This window comes from Meles meles, chromosome 16 (genome assembly GCF_922984935.1).
Source record: "Meles meles chromosome 16, mMelMel3.1 paternal haplotype, whole genome shotgun sequence".
Classification (NCBI taxonomy): Eukaryota; Metazoa; Chordata; class Mammalia; order Carnivora; family Mustelidae; genus Meles; species Meles meles.
The window spans coordinates 67,391,567-67,411,879 of NC_060081.1; the positions used below are offsets into that span (position 1 = coordinate 67,391,567).

At 51.7% G+C, this 20,313-nt stretch overlaps 1 long non-coding RNA gene across 1 annotated transcript; it reads left to right on the plus strand.

Annotated features, from left to right (window-relative positions):
- Nucleotides 1-98: 98 nt before the first annotated feature.
- Nucleotides 99-20,112, plus strand: LOC123926989. Its single transcript, XR_006815343.1, has 4 exons — nucleotides 99-314; nucleotides 4,658-4,766; nucleotides 5,488-5,624; nucleotides 16,693-20,112. It is a non-coding gene; the product is annotated as an uncharacterized LOC123926989 (long non-coding RNA).
- The last annotated feature ends 201 nt before the right edge of the window (nucleotides 20,113-20,313 follow it).

Here is a 20,313-nt window from a genome sequence, read left to right on the forward strand (position 1 = left end):
GCCCCCCGCCCCGCCCCGCAGGGTTCCGCCCCCTCCCCGAAGCCCCCGCCCCGCCCGGGCCCCGCCCCCTCGCGGACGAGGGATGTGCATTTCTTGGAAATCCTGGCCTGGCTTGGGACAAGTCCGAGTTCCCCCCGAACCCAGGCCCACCCGAAGTCGTCGGCTCCGGGACGCAGGGCTGGATCCACCTGTGGGCTCAGGCTCTAGCCGCCTGGCCCGCTCTGCCTTCCGCCTGGCCCCTCGAGCAACAGTCAAGCTACCGCCCAGGCGCCTGCAGCGTGCCAGGCCCGAGCTGGGCTGGAAGCAGGGGAACGGTGAGCGTCACAGACCTCATGGGGCTTACACTTTACTGGGCGAGACACACGCTCATCCCCACAAACGCACAGCATAAATGTATATAGTTAGGGGGTTTAATGCGGACCAGCCGTAGCTTGCAGGTCGGGGGAGGGTTTTCTGAGCTTCCTAGGTGAGGGGGTTGGCGTGGGTGGGAGTGGGGTGGAAGAGGGCAGCTGGGGGTGGGGGTGGGGGGGAGATGACGTTTTCTGTGAGACTCCGCAGAGCTGGGGAAAGGCGAGGAGAGAGGGGCGTAGCAAACATCCTCCTAGGCATTTACCCTCAGAGAAACCTACTTGTGTGCAGTCAGAGAACTTTTCGAGGATGTTCACGCCAGCACTGTTCCTAACAACAAAAACATCCGAAACACTCCCAAATGCCCGTTCACACGGAGTGGGCAAATAAACCGGAATATTCACGCCATAGACTGTTACACGACGGTGGAATTGATGGACTTCGCAGGCAGAGACGGGCTAGATCTCGGCAACAATTTTGCATGAAAAAAGTTGCAGAAAACTGTATAAGCCATGGTGCAACTTTTGGAACGTACCATAAAAGCAAAACCAAAAATATGCATGTTTAGATACATGCATGGGTAGAAGAAACTTTTAAAGGGAAAGATAAACACATATTTGAGAAGAAAGTTGATCTCAGGGGACTAGGGAAGGAGTGGGTAGAAGAGACGCTTCCAGGTACATCCTGGTTATCGGTAATGTTCCAGCACTTGGGTAGCATGGTGGGTTTATTTCATTTCATAATATTATGAATAAGTTAATAAATAAGGAGAAAAGAGGATGAGGGTGTGAGGATGAGTCAAGAGAGAGCTAGATCACACGGGGGTTCATCTGGGATACAGTGAAGGACTGATCGTTCTTTCCCCCCGAGAACACTGGAAAATCAGTGAAGGGTATAAACGGAGAGCAAAACGGGAGCAAGCTTTTATTGGGGGGGGGGGGAAGTCTCCAGCTACTCAGAGTGCAGTCTGGAAATCGTTGGCATTGGTATCTGGGGCTGATTAGAACTGCAGACTCAGACCACATCCCTTTTGAATTTGAACCCAACTCTAGAGCCTTCACTCTCCACCTTATTACTGTCTCCCCGGTGCCTGTCATGACCTGCAAGACCCTCTCCAACACCTGGCCCTTGACTTCCCAGCACAATCCCCAAACACTAGTCAACCCGGTGACTTGCTGGTTCAGTAAAGGTGACCACAAGTTCTTTGCTATTCCTCCCATTGCAAGATTTTCCTCCTTTTGTGTCTGGGTTGGATGGAGGGACTTGTTCAATAGAATGCAGTGGAAATGACATTCCTGGACTTTGAGACTAGGTTGTAAAGAACCTTTCAGCCTCCACTGGGGCCTCTTGAACATTCTCCCAAGGAACCCTGAGTCACTGTGTAGGAAGTCGAACTACCTTGAGCCCATCATGCTGGAGAACACATAGTTCTTTTTTTTTTTTTTGTAAGATTTTATTTATTTGACAGAGAGAGAGAGAGTACAAGCAGGGGGTGTGGCAGGCAGAAGGAAAGAGAGAAGCAGGCTCCCTGCCCAGCAGAGAACCCAATGCGGGGCTCAATCCCAGGATCCTGGCATCACAAGAGCCAAAGGCCAATGTCCAACCGACTGAGCCACCCAGGTGTCCTGAGAGCCCATAGTTCTTTTTTTTTTTAAAGATTTTATTTATTTATTTGACAGAGATCACAAGTAGGCAGAGAGGCAGGCAGAGAGAAGGAAGAAGCAGGCTCCCTGCCAAGCAGAGAGCCCGATGCAGGACTCCATTCCAGGACCCTGAGAACATGACCTGAGCCAAAGGCAGAGGTTTAACCCACTGAGCCACCCAGGTGCCCCAAGAGCCCATAGTTCTTAAAGTCACTCCAGTCTTGCTGGTCCCAGCCTTTCCACGTCTCCCACCAAGAAACAACACATTCGGGGCACCTGGGTGGCTCAGTGGGTTCAAGCCTCTGCCTTCGGCTCAGGTCATGATCTCAGGGTCCTGGGATCGAGCCCCACATCGGGCTCTCGGCTCGGCAGGGAGCCTGTTTCCCCCTCTCTCTCTGCCTGCCTCTCTGCCTACTTGTAATCTCTGTCAAATAGATACATAAAATCTTTTAAAAAAATAAAATAATAATTAAAAAAACCACATTCATGAAGCCACAATGGACTCCCCCGCCGCCCCAGATCAAAACAGTTGCCAGCTGAACATGGGACTTCAGCCATGCTGTTGGGAACAGAAGAATTACCCAGCTGACCTCAGCTCAGATTCCAGACCTACAGATTTGGGAAGCCACCAAGTCTTGGGGGCAGACTGTTATGCAGAGGGTAACAGGAATGGTGGTGCCTATGCACCACAAACCCTCCAGTCTCTGCACCTAAGTTTACTCCATCCTGACACCTGGAAAAGCCTTTTCCCAGATTCTGGACTACCAAACGTCTGCCTTCTAAGCAGCTCAAAGACAAAGACAAACAATCAGGCCGTGTGCTGCCCATCTTCTGTTTGCCCCTCCAAATGCAACCCCTGCCTTTCTCCAGGCTGCTGTGTGCCAGGCAGCCTGACCACTATGGAAACACCAGCAGACTCCCTTGCCCTCTGGATTCTGGTTGGTCAATAGGGGGCACCAGCAGGAGATCAGAAAGTGGGAGGAGGGAGAATTCAGGATGTTTACTCCTTCTGTCCCCCTTCCCCCTTGTATAGTTAGTCACCCGGTCAGCTGTGTCTCTCCACCAAACCCCCAGCTCCTGGCAGGTGGTCTTGTCCATTCCACACCGGTCCCTCCTGCCCATCTTCAAAGGCAAGGATTCCTTTTGTTACTAGCCTCAGGCTACTGCACCAGCCCTTACTGCTCTCCATAAACTCTGCTCTGGGTTAGGGTTCCCCCAGAAGTAGAGCCTGAAGCAAAGATTCAAGGGCAGGTCGTTTATTTGAGAAGAGATCCTGGGAAACACTGGAAGGGCAGTGCCAGTAAGACAGGAAGTGAGCCAATGCAGGCAGGCTAGGGACCCGAGGCACCTAGAGCTCAGTCCTTCAGGGGAGCTCTGGGACACAGTGTGGAATGTGTCTCTCAAAGTTACCCCAGCTGACGAGTGAGGAAGCTGGGAGGTTTATCTACCAACTGCGTTCTGACTTTGTTGGAGGGCTGCTTCCAGGACATCAATTTCCCGGCACTCTGGGCTGCCCCAACGTGCTGGCTAAGCTTGCTCCCTACAGCAGAGAGAGCGAGCAGGAGCCTGACTCCCGTACTAGCAAGAAAGCACCATACAGAGGTGATGCTGGGGGCATGTGGGCTGGGCACTGAGGGCTTCACTGACCCACAGCTTTGTAAATCATTTTTTCCCCAGCTTTATTAAGGTATAATTGACAAAGAAAATTGTAAGATATTGAAAGTGTATAATGCAATGATTTGATGGACGTACACATGTGAAATGATCCCCCCCCATCAAGTTAATTAACACATTCCTCACCACATATTCATCTCTTTTGGGGTGGGGCGCGGTGAGGACATTTATGTTCTACTCTCTTAGCACATTTCAACATCTCAGTTACGCAATAGTGTTATCAACCATAACCATCCTGTTACACATTACAGCGTCAGACCTTATTCATCTTATAACTGAGTGAATATAATTTATTTATTAAACTCCCCTCAGTTACTCAGTCTGAATGTTTGCCTGGTTCCTGCCAGGACCCTGGGTACTACAGACAGGTCTTGAACCTCTCCACAACAATCCAGGGTAGGCCAATGTCTACAGACTTGGGAGAGGGCTGGGGAGAGAAAAATCTAGCTCAAGATCTGCTTCCAGCCAACAATGCCAACAACAAATGCATATCAGCTAGGATAACCCTAGCCGCTGTTCCACATAGGATGTTACAAATACAATATGCTAGAAAAAAAGTTCTTGCTTCTGTAACAAGAGTGGTGTGGTCTCTACCTGGTCCTTTTGGGACGCAGTCTCAATCTTCAATATGCAGGTCTCAAGATGGTCCTGGGGGTCATCCCTGCTCTAGCCATTCATAGGGCAAAGAGAGGAAGGAGTGTTTGTGGGCTTGGGGGCAGGGTTCCAAAGCGGCCCCCATCACTGCAGCCCACATTTCAATCCCCACGGCTGGGTGACGTGCCACCCTGTACTGCGGGAGAGCCTGGGAAATGTAATCCCGCAGCACACCTGGGAAGGCGAGGAGCTCCAGCTGTGGGTGAGTGTTAGTTAGCAGCCGCTGCTGCAGTGGGAATGCATCTTCCTCGAGGTAGCCCTCGTGCTCCTCTCACATAAGACTTGTCATCAGCTGTGTGTTGGAGAGCCCTGTAACCTTGTCTTACCTTACCCGCCAGGTGGAGAGCCTACAAAGGCAGGACGGGGTCAACTTCTCCAGGATCCCCAGCGCTCACCCAGGGTCTGGTGGAAAGTAGGAACTGCTACCTGTTGGTGGAATGATAGAATGTAAGTGGGCAACTGAGGTCATTGTTGTCAAGCTTCTGAGATCTATGGGAAGCCCTTGCCTGAGCATGACCTTGTGTCCAGGCCGGCACAGGGCTCAGGCTGCCTCAGATTAAGGAAGGGCAAGATGATGCCTAAGAAAAGAATTTCAAGACAAAGCCCTCCTCACCGCACACACTCATACAAAACACGTGTCACCATAATATCTAGGTCTAGCGAGCACCTGATCCGTGCTGGTCACTTACTCACGTGCCGATGGTTTCACCCAGAGATTCCCCCCAGCGGCCTTATGTTGTAGGTTCCGTACTTAGCCCCATTCACCTCTGGAGAAATCGAGACTCCAGGGGGTAAGAGGTGAAGTGGGAATTTGGGTGTGAATATGCTAGACTCAAGAGCCTGTGCTCTTCACCTCTGTCGGTATCCAAGAGAAAGCAGGATAGGCTGGAGAGCAGCCAGGTCCGGGGCAAGAGCTCGGGACAGGCAGGCAGGAACCCTGGGTCCTCATCCGGTTCTGTGTGACGGAGGGCGGGTCACCTCACTTGTTTATCACATCCTTCCCTCGCCTGGCTCTGCGCCAGGCACTGAGGACATGCAGAAAACATCCGTTCTCTAGGTGGTTTACTCCTGGGGCAACAGAGGAACCAGCACTTGATATGATATGACAAGGATCATTAAGTATTTCTTCCTCTTTGGCTCTATTGTCTCCTATGAAACGTCAAACAAGGAGTTGGAAAGTCAAGCGTTGCCAACGCAAAATCCGACACAGCAAGCATGGAATGCAGACAGATTGGAGTCTTGGCTCCACCACTTCCAGGTCCACGACTGGGGCCAGTGCTCTCTGGGCCTCACATTCCTCATCTGGTGAGTGGAGATGGCACATAATACATACTGAGCTCAGAACATAACACACAGACATCCCTAATTCATAGGATAACCCATATATACCTACCACCTAGGATAATCCATATAATACCTAGCTTGTAGGCTAACCCATATACAAATGTAGCTCATAGGACAACCTATATATACACCTAGCTCATGAGCTATCGTGAGCTCTCTCTCTCTCTCTCTCTCTCTCACACACACACACACACACACACACACGCCTAGCTCATGGGAGAGCATTGAAGGACCATGCAACAAGACCACAGATGCCCCATCTAAATGCTGCTGGGCCAGAATGTGAATCCAGGGGCACTTGGCCCCCCAGTCATTCAAGAAAGTCTGGAAACCACGATTTTAATGTTTAAAATTGTGTTCAGACAGCTGGCGATTGTACTTATGGTGAGCACTGAGTAATTTATAGAACTGTCAAATCAATACATTGTATCCCTAGAACTAATATAACATGGTGTGACAATGATGCTTCGATAATGAATTTAAAAATTAGTTCATTAAAACCAAGAGGTATAGCTCTAAAAATATTACTAATGAAAGAAAAAAGCAAGACTGGTTTTTTAAAAAAGTATTCAAATACCTCCTAATTTGGGGGGGCCTGGGTGGCTCAGTGGGTCAAAAGCCTCTGCCTTCGGCTCAGGTCATGATCTCAGGGTCCTGGGATCAAGCCCCGCGTTGGACTCTCTGCTCCGCAGGGAGCCTGCTTCCTCCTCTCTCTCTGCCTACTTGTGATCTCTGTCTAATAAATAAATAAAATCTTTAAAAAACAAAAACAAACAAAAAAACAAATACCTCCTAATTTTAAAGACTTTGCATGAGCTAAGAAAAATATCAGTGGGCCAGATTTTAACCCCTAACTCTATGAGCTTCATAACAGCCAAAATCTCTGCTGATTCTGATCTCGGAATAGGAAAAAGGACAGGGAGGTGCTGTCCCCAACTCAAATTTAACCAGACAGAATTAGGATCAGTTGCACAAAACAGAAAATTCTAAAATAACAGTAGCCACAACAAGGGAGAAGTTTATTTCCCTGTCATGTAAAAGAAGTCCAAAGGTGGGCAATGCAGGCTGGTATGGCAACTCTGTGAAGATGGCGCCTTCCACCTCTCTGCTCTGCCATCCCTAGCATGTGGCCTTTATCCTCATTGTCCAGTATGGCTGCTGGAGCGCTAGCCATCACATCTGCAACCCAAAGAGCAGAGTGGAGGAAGAGCTCTCCTCTTTTAAAGATAATTCCTGATTTCCTCACAACACTTTCACTCCTATAGTCAAATGGTCACACCTAACTGAAAACGAGACTGAGAAATGTCCGTAGCTGGGAGGCAAGGTAGCTAGCTAAAAAGTGAGGTTCGGTTACTCAAGAAGAGGACAGTAGATATTGGGAGGCAATGAGCTTTTTGCGCCACATCAAAGAGCCTGAAGTGTGAGGAGGGCGTGCGGATAGACAGAGGGGTGTCCCCAGGTGGCCAGACTCTGCAGTCCACTTCACCTCTCCCGCTTCCTACATCTTTTTTTTTTTTTAAATTATTTATTTATTTATTTGACAGAGAGAGAGATCACAGGTAGGCAGAGAGGCAGGCAGAGAGAGATGGGGGGAAGCAGGCTCCCTGCCAAGCAGAGAGTCCGATGCGGGACTCGATCCCAGGACCCTGGGATCATGACCCGAGCTGAAGGCAGAGGCCCAACCTACTGAGCCACCCAGGCGCCCCTCCCGCCTCCTACATCTTTGAGGCTCTGTCTGACCAAAAGAAAGTAAGAGGACCAGCCCGAAAGAGGCCAGCTGAATGTAATAATGAGAGCTATAGCTTCCAAGGACCAGCTTGAGGCCAGGCCCGGAGCGGACCCAGCACAAACACGACCTCAGATTCGCAGCGTCGGGTCTCTCTGCTGGGCGAGCCTCCTGCGGTGGCAGGGACGGTCCTGTCCTCCCTGTGCCAGCCGGACAGGGAGCCCCGGAAACCCGCTGTCTGCCCGATGGATAACCACCGGCCTTTCTATTTCCCGTCCTGCCCCTCACCTCGGTCTGTGGAGGTTTTTGGTCTCCCTCATGCCTGAGCCTACGGGATGGTCTTCGGTTGTCCTGTGTCCTGATGGCTCCCCGGAGCAGTCAGTCAGGTTTCAGCTTTCTGGTTTCTTAAGTCAGCCCCCACTCACCATCTGTTCCAGCTTCTAGAATTTGGTTGACTGCTCTCATCTGTTGTTAGCTCCTCACATGGTCTCTTTCTCCCAGTGGATAGGTGTGCATTTGAAAAAATGCTTTTATGCCATTTTATTAGAATTTCAGAGAACAGGGGAGGTAAATGCACGTGTTCAGTCTGCCATGGGAAGCCGGCAGCAGCCTCTGGCCTGCATTCTTGGCCAGGGGGCACCCCCAGCATGTGGAGTGATCTCTCCCTCTCCTTCTCTCTCCCTCCTTCTGCTCTCTCTCTCCCTCTTTCCCTCCCTCCCTCTCCCTCTGTCCCACCCTCCTTCCCTCTCTCTCTTTCCCTCTCTCCCTTCTTCTCCCTTTCCCTCTCTCTCCCTCTCTTCCTCCCTCTCTCTCTCTCTCTCTCTGCCAGGCACATGTTTCTCTCCCACCTCCATAGCCCAGACCTGCTGCTTGTCAAGGGCAGGCACCTTGCCTCCCTCCACTTTGCACTTGGACAGGACTGGGCAGGCCTACGGCAGGTGGATAAAAGTCCTGCGTGTGGCTCATTCCTAAGAAGTCAGGCGTGGGCTTTACTTTAACAAGCTAAAATTAGAAGGTAGGGGTGAGAGCTAGTCATTTCTGAATTTAAATACCAGAGTAACTCTCTCTGCAAAGGAGTATTCCCACTGTGTTTACAATGGCGTCCAAAGTCAGTGCTCAAGGGGAAGGCCGGATAGAGTCACACTTGTCCTTATAAACCCCGAGGCAGGTGCCAGCCTTGAACACAGACATCCTGCCTCTCGGTGAGTCTGATGTAGCCCGCATTTCCTCCAGAGTTTTCTCCAGGTGTCTTGGTTAAGTGCCTGCAGGAGATCCTGGTTTGGGTTGAGAAGCCATGTTATGTGAACATACACCTCTTCAGACCCTGGGGTCCCCCTCAGTGGATCGGATGCTCGGGACACTTATAAGAGGGGAGACGCATGGTCCCCAAGGACTAGGGTGACCAACCATCCCAGTTTGGTGGGACTGAGGGGTTTCCAGGGACACAGGATGGTTCCAGGGCAAACTGGATGGTTGGCGGCCCTTGGAGAACACCTGGAGTATGGATCCACTCCCCACACGGCCTGGGGGGCGTGTACTTGCTGCTGTTTACCACCCTACCCCAGGCAGAGGGGAGACATGGTCCAGGGAGGAGGCCCTGGAGCCAGGATGCTGACGTCCAAGCCCCAGTTCCAACAACTCACCAGCTTTGAGGCAAGTCACTTCACCTCTCCCTGCCTCAGGTTCCTCATCTCTAAAATGGGAATAATAGTAATAAGGAGTTCTCCTCCATGGGTTATTGCAAGGAGTAAGGGAGTTACTAGATACATAGCACTTAGAATGTACACAGGCCACAGTCTCTTATCTCCACCCCAATACCTCGGGCCTTCACATGCTTTGGGATTTTGGAAGTTTGAGGTTTTTAGAAATCACACACCAGGGGTGCCTGCCTGGCTCAGTCACTGAAACGTTTGACCTCAACTTGATCTCAGGATTGTTAAGTTCAAATCCCATGTGGGGGGTAGAGATTACTTAACAATATAATCTGGAAGGAAGGAAGGAGGGAAGGAAGAAAGGAAATAGGGAGGGAAGGAAAGGAAAGAAAGAAAAAGAAAGAAAAGGGAAGTAGGGAGGGGGGAAAGGAAAGGAAGGGAAAGAAAAGGAAAGGATAAGGAAGGAAAGAAAAGGAAAGAAAGGCAAGGAAGGAAGGGAAGGAAGAAAAGAAGGAAAGAACACACCATATGTCATATAACACACCAGTGGGGTCGGGATTAACATCCCGTAATTAAACACATTAATATTCCTGCAGAACATAATGCGTGAATATTTACATACCTGTTCAGGTTAGATTTTTTTCCACCAAATGAGTTTTGGTGCCAATCTTAAATTATTTCATTCAGTATTTCCTGGATTCACAAGACAAGACATTGTAGACACAGGTACATGTTTGCTGGGTCATTGTTTAACACACGTCTGGTGTAGCTGCCGTGTAATTGCTTCTTTTTTTTTTTTTTTTTTAGATTATTTATTTATTTATTTGACAGAGAGAGATCACAAGTAGACAGAGAGGCAGGCAGAGAGAGAGAGGGAAGCAGGCTCCCCGCTGAGCAGAGAGCCCGATGCGGGACTCGATCCCAGGACCCTGGGATCATGACCTGAGCCAAAGGCAGAGGCTTAACCCACTGAGCCACCCAGGCGCCCCCCCGCGTAATTGTTTCTTAAAGACAACTCAGGCTTTTGTGCCCAAGGTCTCCATGGGTTCGTGAACCTTCCATAGTAGGACCTTTGCACAGCAGCTCTGAGAGGATACTCTCTTTCCTTCTTTCTCTACCCAGATCCTCAATGTAGTAATTTCTTTCTGTTCCTGTCAGTATGCCAACGGTGGGTGGTGGTTGGCTGTGGGGTGTTTGGTGATTGGTGGTGATTGGTGGTTGTTGTTAGTGGTGATGGTTGTTGTTGGTGATGGTGATGGTTGGCAGTAGTCGCGGTTGTTGGTGGGATGTTTGGCAACTGGCAGTGGTTGGTTTGGCAGTGGGGTATTTGGTTGTTGGCTGTGGTGATGTTTGGTGGTGGTTGTGGTTGGTGGTGGGGTATTTGGTGACTAGTGGTGTTTGGTGTTTGATTGTTGGTGCTGGTGATAGTTGTTGGTGGTGGGTTGTTCGGTGATTGGTGATGGTTGTAGTTGGTAGTGATGATGGTTGGTGGTAGTTGTGGTTGGTGGTGGGGTGTTTGGTGATTGGCAGTGGTCGGTGGTGGTTGGCGGTGGGGTGTTTGGCGATTCGTGGTGGTTGATGGTAGGGTGTTGGTGGTGGGTGGTGGTGGTTGGGGTGGTGGGATGCAAATTCAAGTCTCCAAGTGCCTTTCTCGGTCTGAGCTGGGGAGCCCGCTGGGCCCAGTGGCCATGTTGAGGGGTGGGGGTGGTCGTAAGCTGTGGGGAAGTGAGGAACAAGCTGAGCTTTTGGCAAAGCTTCCATGGATTCCAGGCAGTGGTCTGGTCTGGGCAGGTAATGGTAAAGCCGAAGGATTCATGGCCCTTCCACAGCTGCTGGGCGTCCACAATCACCTCCCGGCAGACAAGTGTCAGAGGGGACTCTGGGAGGTCCCCAGATGGGGTACGACTTGGGCCCTCCAGGAAATGCATGCCTTGGCAGGTGCTCGGGGTACTAGGGAGTCATAGTGGCTGCAAGGGGGCAGGGGAAGTGTCTCCCCTCCTCCCCCACCCCCGCAGAGCCGCTGGGAGAGGCTCACGCAGACCATCTCTCCACACTTCTCAGAGCGCCCTACCCCGCTCCTGGCATTCCCATTCCTGGAACAACTACCTCGACACAGGATTGTTTTGCAAATCATTTCTTTCTGGACTGGATTGTCTGGAAAGGAAAACTGGCTTCTGCTTCTTTGTAGTGGAGGTTTGGCAACCAAGGACACAGGCCCTTTCCCAAGAGGGATAGAGAAAGGGAGGATTGGGGTCAGGCCTCCACACCAGACGCAGGTCTAGCCCCTTGGGGAGGGGGTCTAGTTTTGCCTGCTGAGCATTTCCAAGCCTTCTGCAAACTGGAATCATAGAGCAGTCATGGTCCCCCCATCTTTTCACCTCCTTCACCACCTGGGGTGCCCCTTTTCCTCTTGGTCCCCTCACTCTCCCTTCATCCCAAAAGGGTTCTAGACTCTGAACCTCTCCCTCTTTTCCTCACTTTCTATTCAAACCTCCTCTCTGCTCACAAGTGAGAAAGATCTTGAGAAAGAACCCTGGAGCACTAGCTAGGAGACTTCAGTCCAAGTTCAGCTCTGCCCTCCAATACACCGTGACCTTGAGCTGGCCTCTTGTCTTCCGTGTGCCTCGACTTCCCTGGATACTGAGTCGGGCAGATTGAGGTCAGGAATTAGGGAGCTAAAAAACCCCAGCCGGGCTGAAGGGTGCGACAGCTAGAAAATTCCAGCTCTTCACTGCCCCTTGGAAAAGTAAGCCCAATGGCCCCCTCCCCCACCTCTGACTTTTCAGAGGAAGCCACATTAGTCAGAAAAAGCTGCTGTAACAAGCAGCCCCAAAGCTCAGGGCTTTACCACTGCAACGGTTTACATCCTGCTCCCCCCGCAGTCCAGTGTGGGCCAGCCCTGGATGGGCCCCGCCCCGCCCCCTCCTCAGGCCTGGGAGTCCTCCCCACGTCCCCCCAAACCCCCGCAGGGTCCTCCCCCTGGATCTTCTGTCTCTGGTAGCAGGCAGGAAAGAGAGGGTGCAGGCCTGGGAGGGAAGTTTGGGGGCCCGGGCAGGAAGCGGTGCCTATTACTTCCACACACCCTCTACTGGCCGGACTCTTGTCACACGGTCCCGACCATTGCAAGGGAGGCTGTGTGCCTGGAAGAAAAGGACATGGGTTTGGGGAAAGCTAGCCCATCTCTGACCACAGACTGGAAACTGGGATTCTGTGTGAAACCTTCTAACCTTTACAGATGGGCAAATCATTCAAACTGCAAAAAGGTATCGTGTAGAATAAAGAAACCCTGCATGTGAGCCAGAGGTCCCCCAGGCCTGTGACCTGGGGCTGAGGCAGCCTCCTCTTACGGGCAAGCCGTGATTCTCCCCCGGGCCAGGCAGCGGCTCTCACCCTCCCGCCTCAAATGGCCACTGCAGTCCTGCTCCACGCCGGCCCCACGACAGGCAGTGAGGACATGAGAACGGCAGGAAAAACCATGTCTTCCCTGGAGGAGCTCACAGCTGTTTTTATCTCTGGGTAGAAAATAGCATTAAATTTTTAAAGCGAAATGTTAGAGCGGTTTGCCATAGCAGTACATTTTGGCAGAGGAGCGTTTCTTAATGGAAAAGAATGATTCCCTGAGGGGGAAATGCCAGGCATTTCCATTTCTGGAAGAGCAGTGGGGACAGTCCCCTCTGGGCTCTAGTGCTTCTTGTGGGGGCAGGTTCAGGCAAGTGCTTTGTCCTGGCTGAGCCTCAGTCTTCACCTCTGGGAAATGGGGATAATGGCACCTGTCTTGCAAGGCTGTGGGGAAACAAGAGAAGCCTGTTGAACAGCGGAGCACGGCCCGTGGAACACTGTAGGCACATGCCTCACGGTCCCCAGTGGCCACTGGTGAGTCAGGGGTGACTGCTTTGGGGGCAGGCCGTGTGTCAGCCTCTGCCCTAATTCTCAACCAGCGTTGATGTGGTGTGGCCATGGGCCAGTCCCTGGGCTGGGTGCTGGGGGTGCTGGGGACAGGTGGTGAGGGAGGTCTGGCCCCACTGAGAGGGCTCAGTCTAGGGGCATCTGCCTTCTGACTTCTGTGGGGGTGGGGGGGAACCTGGCCCTCCCCTGACCCCTGGTGGAGGTGAGCCAGCCCTCGCCCTCCAAGCAAGAGGTAGATGGAGGAATGCGTGTGGATTCCAGAGTCCCTTGGCTGTCTAACAAGCAGGTTGGTATCTTGGTTGACCTCAGCAAGGCAGCATCCGCAGAAGCTCAGGGAAGATCACTGGGCTGGGTGTGGGAGGCAGCAGGGAGAGGAGGGAGGAGGGAGGAGGGAAAGGCTCCCACTTTGGCCTCACCTCCCAGAGCGAAGGCTGCACTTGCTGACGCTGCTCCAGGACCAGAGCACTTCTGCTGAGTTCACATTATCTACAGTCCCCTCACTCCAGGGGAGGAGGTGCGGCCATAAAACCCGTTTCACAGATGAGGACATCAAGGTGCCAAATGGTGAGGCCAAACTACTCAAGGCTACACGGCTGCTAAGGAGTGGCCTGGAGGTTCAAACCCAGGTCTGCACTCCCAGGCACTGCTGGAGGGAGATTTCTGTGGAGGGGCTCAGAGGACCTGCATTCCGGGTTCCTGATCAGCTATGCAGGAATGAAGAAGGGAAGCCGGCCAGCTAGGGCTCCGAGGGCATCTGGCAAGGAGTGTATTTCTCTGAGGTCTGCAGTTCATCTGGGAAGCGGGGTTCCTCCCTTCCCTCCTTCCTTCCAGGTTGACTCCCAGCTCTGGCGGTTACTCTCTGGGTGACCCTGGCAGGTCACGTCCGCCTTCTGGGCCTGTGATTCTGCTGTGTACCAGGCAGTGCTCAGAGGAGATGAAGGGCGCCAAGTGAGCCAGACAGACTTGGTCTCCCGCCTCCCGGGACAGCTAACTGGCTCTGCAGGCCTCCTAGAAGAAGCGATGCTTGCGTGGAGATGGGCCAGCTGTGCTGCCCTCGGACCCGTGGCAGGGGGCATTTCCTGCCGGGGAGAGGGGGCAGTGGATTCCCAGGCTTACTGGGAAAGTCACAGAGCTTAAGCCCTGGAGCCCCTCACTTGCTGGGCATCCTCCTATGACTTGGGAGAGGCCACGCCCACTCAGGATCTCCTGCCGCAGCAGAGTTGGCCAAAGTAAGCTGTTCTCACTGCCGTTCCCCCTGTGACTTCCTCCCTGTCCCACTTGCCCTCCCTTCGGATGCTGCTGGAGCTGCTGTGGCATTTGGGGGACTCTAGCGAAGGGGAAGTCGTCACAGAATGCGGACATCGATGAAAATCTAAAACAAAACTCAAAATGTAAACAGGATGTTGGCAACAAGCTGGTTGGTAGAGGCTTCCAGTCAAAGGCTGTTTAGGTTTCGTAAATCAAGGAAACATAAAAAGTCCTGAGATTGTCTATGTAAGATCCTTGATCCTGATCGAAGTTTTTCTAAATAGGACAGTAATCCTAAAGCTTTTGACGCTACCAATAATGAGTTGTGAAGTTGAAAGAAACCTTTTGAAACTATTAACAATGGTGGGGGGGAGTGTTGGGTTGGGAGTGTGCTGGAGAAAATTGAAATATCCTCTTATTCTCTCTAAAGGAAATGACAGTACTAAATCAATGTCAAGTGAAGAGGTTATCCCAAAAGTACATGACCCAACTGTAGGAATAAAAGTATTACAGAAGCATATAAGGGGGTTAATATAAGTATTATATTGTTTTTCTGGACACTGTGTTGTGTTTGTCTGCTTTTTTTATGTTGTGGTTTTGTTTCTCATTCAAAATACTCACATTTTTATCTGATTTTGTGTTTTCCTTTTTTTAAAAAAAATTTATTGATTTATTTGAGAGTGAGAGAGAAAGCATGAGAGCACACAGGTAGGGAGCGGGGAGGAGCAGAGGGAGAGGGAGAAGCAAGCTCCCCACTGAGCCCGAAGCCTGAATCGGGGCTCCATCTCAGGACCCTAGGATTATGACCTGAGCCAAAGGCAGATAGCTTAACCAACTGAACCACCTAGGCCTGCTTTGCATTTTTTTTTCTTAAAGAAAGTCTCCCAGCTTTATAAGTTTTAGGCCCACAAAATCTGGATGCAGTTCTATGGAGAGAAGGTGGCATGTGCAAAGGCCCAGTGGTAGTGGGGTAGAACTTGGCTGTGTTTGAGGAATAGAAGCCCAGAGAGGGCAGGGAGAGACAGAGAGGAGGTTATTTCCCGTAATCCTACTGGACCTCTCACTGGCTATATGGCCAAACAGGGGAAGGAATTTTGGGATCATTATCCAGAAAGAACAAGGACAAAGAAACGATCTCTAAGTGTTTCTTCAACCTCCAAAGAGTGCAAGAATCCTGTCTCTGACAGCTGCCCACTTGACTGTCTCTACAGACTTCCTGCAAGGAAGAGCTCACCCCCTCCCCCAAACCGGAACTCTGGGAGGTTCTCCCGTCAATCTTCGGTCACCCTAACCACTAACTGTCTTCAGTTCCCCCTTGGGTCCTCATCTTCCTTCAAGCCCAGAAATAGCTGGTGGCTCTCTACTTCCTTTTTTTTTTTTTTTTTTTAAGATTTTATTTATTTATTTGACAGAGAGAGAGAGACAGCAAGAGACGGAATACAAGCAGGGGGAGTGGGAGAGGGGAAAGCAGGCTTCCCGTGGAGCAGTGAGCCCGATGTGGGGCTCGATCCCCAGACCCTGGGATCATGACCTGAGCTCAAGGCAGACAGTTAACAACTGAGCCACCCAGGCCCCCTGGTTGCTACCTACTTCTGCCCCTTCATTTTAGCTCTGGCGACACTTGAGGGCAGTGCTCAAGTTTTATTCTTGCCCAAGATAACCTGGCTTCCTTCAAAGATTTCTCTGGTAACTTGACTTCCAAAGTCTTCCTTATCCATTAACTCAATGATTTCTTAGCCACTCCTACGCGTATGATGATGAGATAACAGCGAACACGAGTGCCCAGCTATGTACAAGGCTCTGTGCTGGGTGTTGTTTATGCCTCATCATTAAGGCAATCCTACAAAACAGGTACAATTATGAAGCCCATTTCACATATGAGGAAACCGAGGTTCGAAGAGACTAAATAAACAACCTCGGTTGCAGAGTATGAAGGGGGTGCAATCAGGCTCTTTGACTTCAGAGCTCCTGCTGTGAGTCACATTAAATGGGTAGAATTAGGGGCTCCAGTGTGCAGAGGAGAATAATTCTGCTTCAAGACTGTAACACAGGGACGCCTGGGCAACTCAGTGGGTTAAGCATCTGCCTTCAGCTGAGGTCACGATCTCAGGGTCCTGGGTCGAGGGGAGCCCAGCATCAGACTTCCTGCCCAGTGGGGAGTCTGCTTCTTTACCTCTCCCTTTGCCTCCCCCTCTACACATCTCCCCCCGAGATAAATAAACAAAATCTTAAAAAAAACAAACAACTGTAACACAGACATCCTGAGTTTCCAGTCTGTTGACCTGTCCAGTGGATTGTGGATGGACTTGCCTTATAACTATAGGAGACAACCCTTAAAATTCACCTCTGTCCTCCACCTTCCTCTCCACTCTCTGTGTACACACCCATATCCCTACACACAAACACACCCACATGCCCACGCGCATCTACGTACCTTCTATTGGTTCTGTTTCTCTGGAGAACCTGACTGGCAATGGTCCCGTCTCCCCACCTCCAGCCTGCAGGTGTCTTAAAGAGGCATCTGAGCTCACCCAGTCCTATCAGCACAATATCACCAATAGATTAGACCAACGTGGTCATTGTGGGATGGCGAGATGGTCCTGCGGAGCTGGAGCACTGACCCGTGGAAGAACGGTGGTTATGGTGAGCTGCTGTCCCCACCAGTGACATCAAACTGATGTAGGGAAAACACTGGGGTTCCAAGCCGATGGCCAAGAAAGAATTCTTCAGATGTCTTTGGTGTGAAACGTGCTTTTATGAAAGCCCAGGACAGGACCTGTGGGCAGAAAGAGCTGTGCTGGGGTCATGAGGAGTGGCTGATTATACTTGCAAGTTGGGAGGGGGTTAGGGATAGTGTAAGTCTCTTAGGAATTTTGGAAACAAGGTTTCCAGGACCTTGAGAGGGCTAGCTATGGTTAGGAAAATGTCACTTATTACTGTCTAATAAAACCTGAGTCACGAGACCCTTCAGGTGTATATCAGTGGGCCATATGCTTGGAGGATGATTGCCAACATGCATCTTGGGGGGTAGAGATAAAGGAAGTTCCCAGAGGAATTTTTATATGTTAACGTAGACTTGCAGGATCCTGGGGTATATGTGTGGGGTGGGGGGGTCGGGTTAAGATTGCCTCTTGCTCTTAACAAAATATTAACGCCGAGGCAGCTGCGTTCCGAGAAGAATGTCACTCTGCCTGTTTCAAGGACTTGTCAGTGGGCTGTAAGAAGTAAGGAAATAAGTTAGTTTTTCTTTGGCCTTTGTTTCCCACATCAAAACTACTCTGGTATGGGAGTATTAGTTCACCAACTGTGTGATCTTGGGTAAGTTGCTTCCCTTCTCTCAGCCTGCTTTTTCCTCTGTAAAATGGGGTTCAATGACCTTCAAAGACCTTGTTATTCCTTCTAATCCTCAACTGGTGGGCGGGCCCAGGGGCTGTGGGGGCTATTGACAACCTGTCAGTTTCTCTCAGGTTTTCTTCTTTGAGGGATGGAGCTGGTAACCCAGCTCGTGGTCAGCTGTGCCATTAAAATGCAGCCTGAAGCGGTGAACACCACGACGGAGGGCACTGACTCCAGCAGGTGGCTGGACTTGGACTCAGGTCCAGCAGCTCTTGGCTGTGAGCACACCTCGAGCCACTCACTTCTCCTCTTGTAGCCTGTGTCCTTGTCTGCTCAATGAAGATCAGCATCCCGGCATCGAAGGACTGAGGATGAACTTAGATCCTGTTTCTAAAGTGCCTGTCGCATCTTACCTACCTTTCTAGGTGTCCTTTCTCCCCGAGTCCATGCGGTCACAATCTCGGAGCTCCACGGTCTTCACACACAGTCCTAGAACCTAGTGACCTCACATACTGCTTTGATTTACTGCAAATGTATCTGCAAGACAAAGGCTCATAATCTTCTTTTCAAACAGGAATGAAATGAAGGATAAACACACCAGTCCCTTAAGCATGGGGTGGGGGTGGGGGGTGGGGAGGGGAAGTTTGGGCAGGAATGGTCCAAGAGAGCAGAGGGGAGCCCCTGAGAACTGATTATTTGGGGCCTCTGGCATCCTGTTGTTCCCTGGGGTCCCTTCTGGGAGGAGAGAAGTGAAGTTTGTAGCAAAGAGAGACTCACAATAGGAAAGACACCAGGGTTGGTGGTACCCCGCTGCCTGATCCAGGCCCTTCTGGCTCCAACGCCTGACCCCACAGATATCCCCTCCCAGCCTTAGCTGGGCCCTGCTAAAGGCCAGACTGCACCGGGAGGCAGTGAGCTCAGAGCAGGGTCTGCAGAACCTAGCCAGGTGCAGCCTGGGGCAGAGTGGGAACCAGCCTGCCTTTGTGTGCCTTCCTCTCCTGCCCCTACCCCTCCTGCTCCCCCGGGAGCTGAGCCTCACCTGCCACCGCAGCCCATCACAGCAACTATTTACATCTGCTCTGCCCCTGCATGCTTCCCCAAACAGGCACTACCTTCTGCCCGGCCCCACGGGACCCTCTAATGGCTTTCAAGGGAGGATGCAGAGGGGGGAGAGACTGGCAGATGGCCACCTTCATCTTATAGTTGAGGAGAACAGGACCCAGAGTGGGGCCAGTGTATGTGTCTGCCTCCTCCACCAGCCCAAGAGCAACTTGAGGGGAAGAACCAGGTCTCCATCATTGGGTCCTTGATCCCAGGCAGAGGAAACAGCAGGTGCAAAGGTCCTGAGGCAGGCATGCTCCTGGCATGTTGGAGCACAATCTCTGTCAGTAAGCAGAGAGCAGTGAGAAGAATTACAGGCGAGTTGAAGAAGTGGGCCCTAGCCAGGTCACATGAGGCCTTGCAGACCATGAAAATAAGTCTGACTTTTATTCCAGTTGCTGAGGAATTCACTGGAAGGTGCCTGCTCTGAGAGTAGATAGATACTAAGAAGACAATAGCCAGGAAGACAATAGCCTCGTGTTCCGGCCTCCAATGTTGGAAGCAGACAGTCCCAGAGAGTGTGACCACGTGCTGATGTGGGCCTCACCGGGGCTGTGGGAGCACAGAGGGGGCCTTTCCCAGCCCGGGAGCCAAAGAGTACTTCTGGCAGTGGGGGGGGGGGGGCGGGGGGTGGAGAGAGAGCTGCTGCTGAGACCCGGGGCTGAACCAGAGTCAGCCAGTTGTAAAGAGAATGAAAGAGAAGGACAGGAAGGGGCATTGCAGGCAGAAGGAGAGGCAGGTGCCAAGGACGCCTGAGAAGAGAGAGAGCGGCGGGGGCTGGGGGTACATTTGGGGACCTTAAGGAGTTAAGTGTGGCTGGGCAGTAAGATGCACTCTGGGGCTGTCTGGGGGGCGGGAGGACAGTGGGGGCAGCTAGCAGGGGTCTGCGGCTCTCACCGGATGTACTGTGAGCCGTTCTCTATGTCCATAAGCCTACTGCAGGAGCTCTACGGGCCGCCTCTGATCCCTCCACTGCCTGTCCCCTTGCTCAGTGACCAGTCCCTGAGTGCTGGGCCTTTAGGTTCTCTCTGGTTTTTCCTTACTACAAATAATGCTGATGGGGCGCCTGGCTGGCTCAGTTGGTTCGGTGGCCAGCTCTTGGTTTCAGCTCATGATCTCAGGGTCCTGGGATGGAGCCCTGCCCCAGGCTCCATGGTCAGTGGGGAGTCTGTACGAGGATTCTCCGTCCACCACTGCACTCTGTCCCTCCCCCTGCTCATATGTGTGCATGTGCATTCTCGCTCTCAAATAAACAGATCTTTTTAAAAAATGTTGTGACAAACACTTGTCCTTACATCTCTGTGCACGTGTATGAGTGTCTCTGTATGGGAAAGATGGGAGGTCTTGGGGGCTGCCCCATGGACAGATTTGTTTGCCAAACTCGTCCCGGGACCCCTCAGGCTCTTTGATGGATGTGACGGGTGCCCACCTGAGGGGTCCTGGATAGGGCGATGCTACCAAGAAGGCTTGAGGAAGTGATAAAGAACCCAGACCATGAATGACTGCTGGTGCCCAGGCCAGACAAAGGGCAGGAGGAGTCCCTGATCCTAGCCCCGCCCCCCATGTCCTGTTGCTCTACGTTTATCCGTCCAGTTGGCCCAGTGCAGCAGCTCCCGGCCTCTCCCAAGGAGGCGACAAAAGGACTCCAGGTACGGGTCTTAAAATTTGGGGTACCAGATGT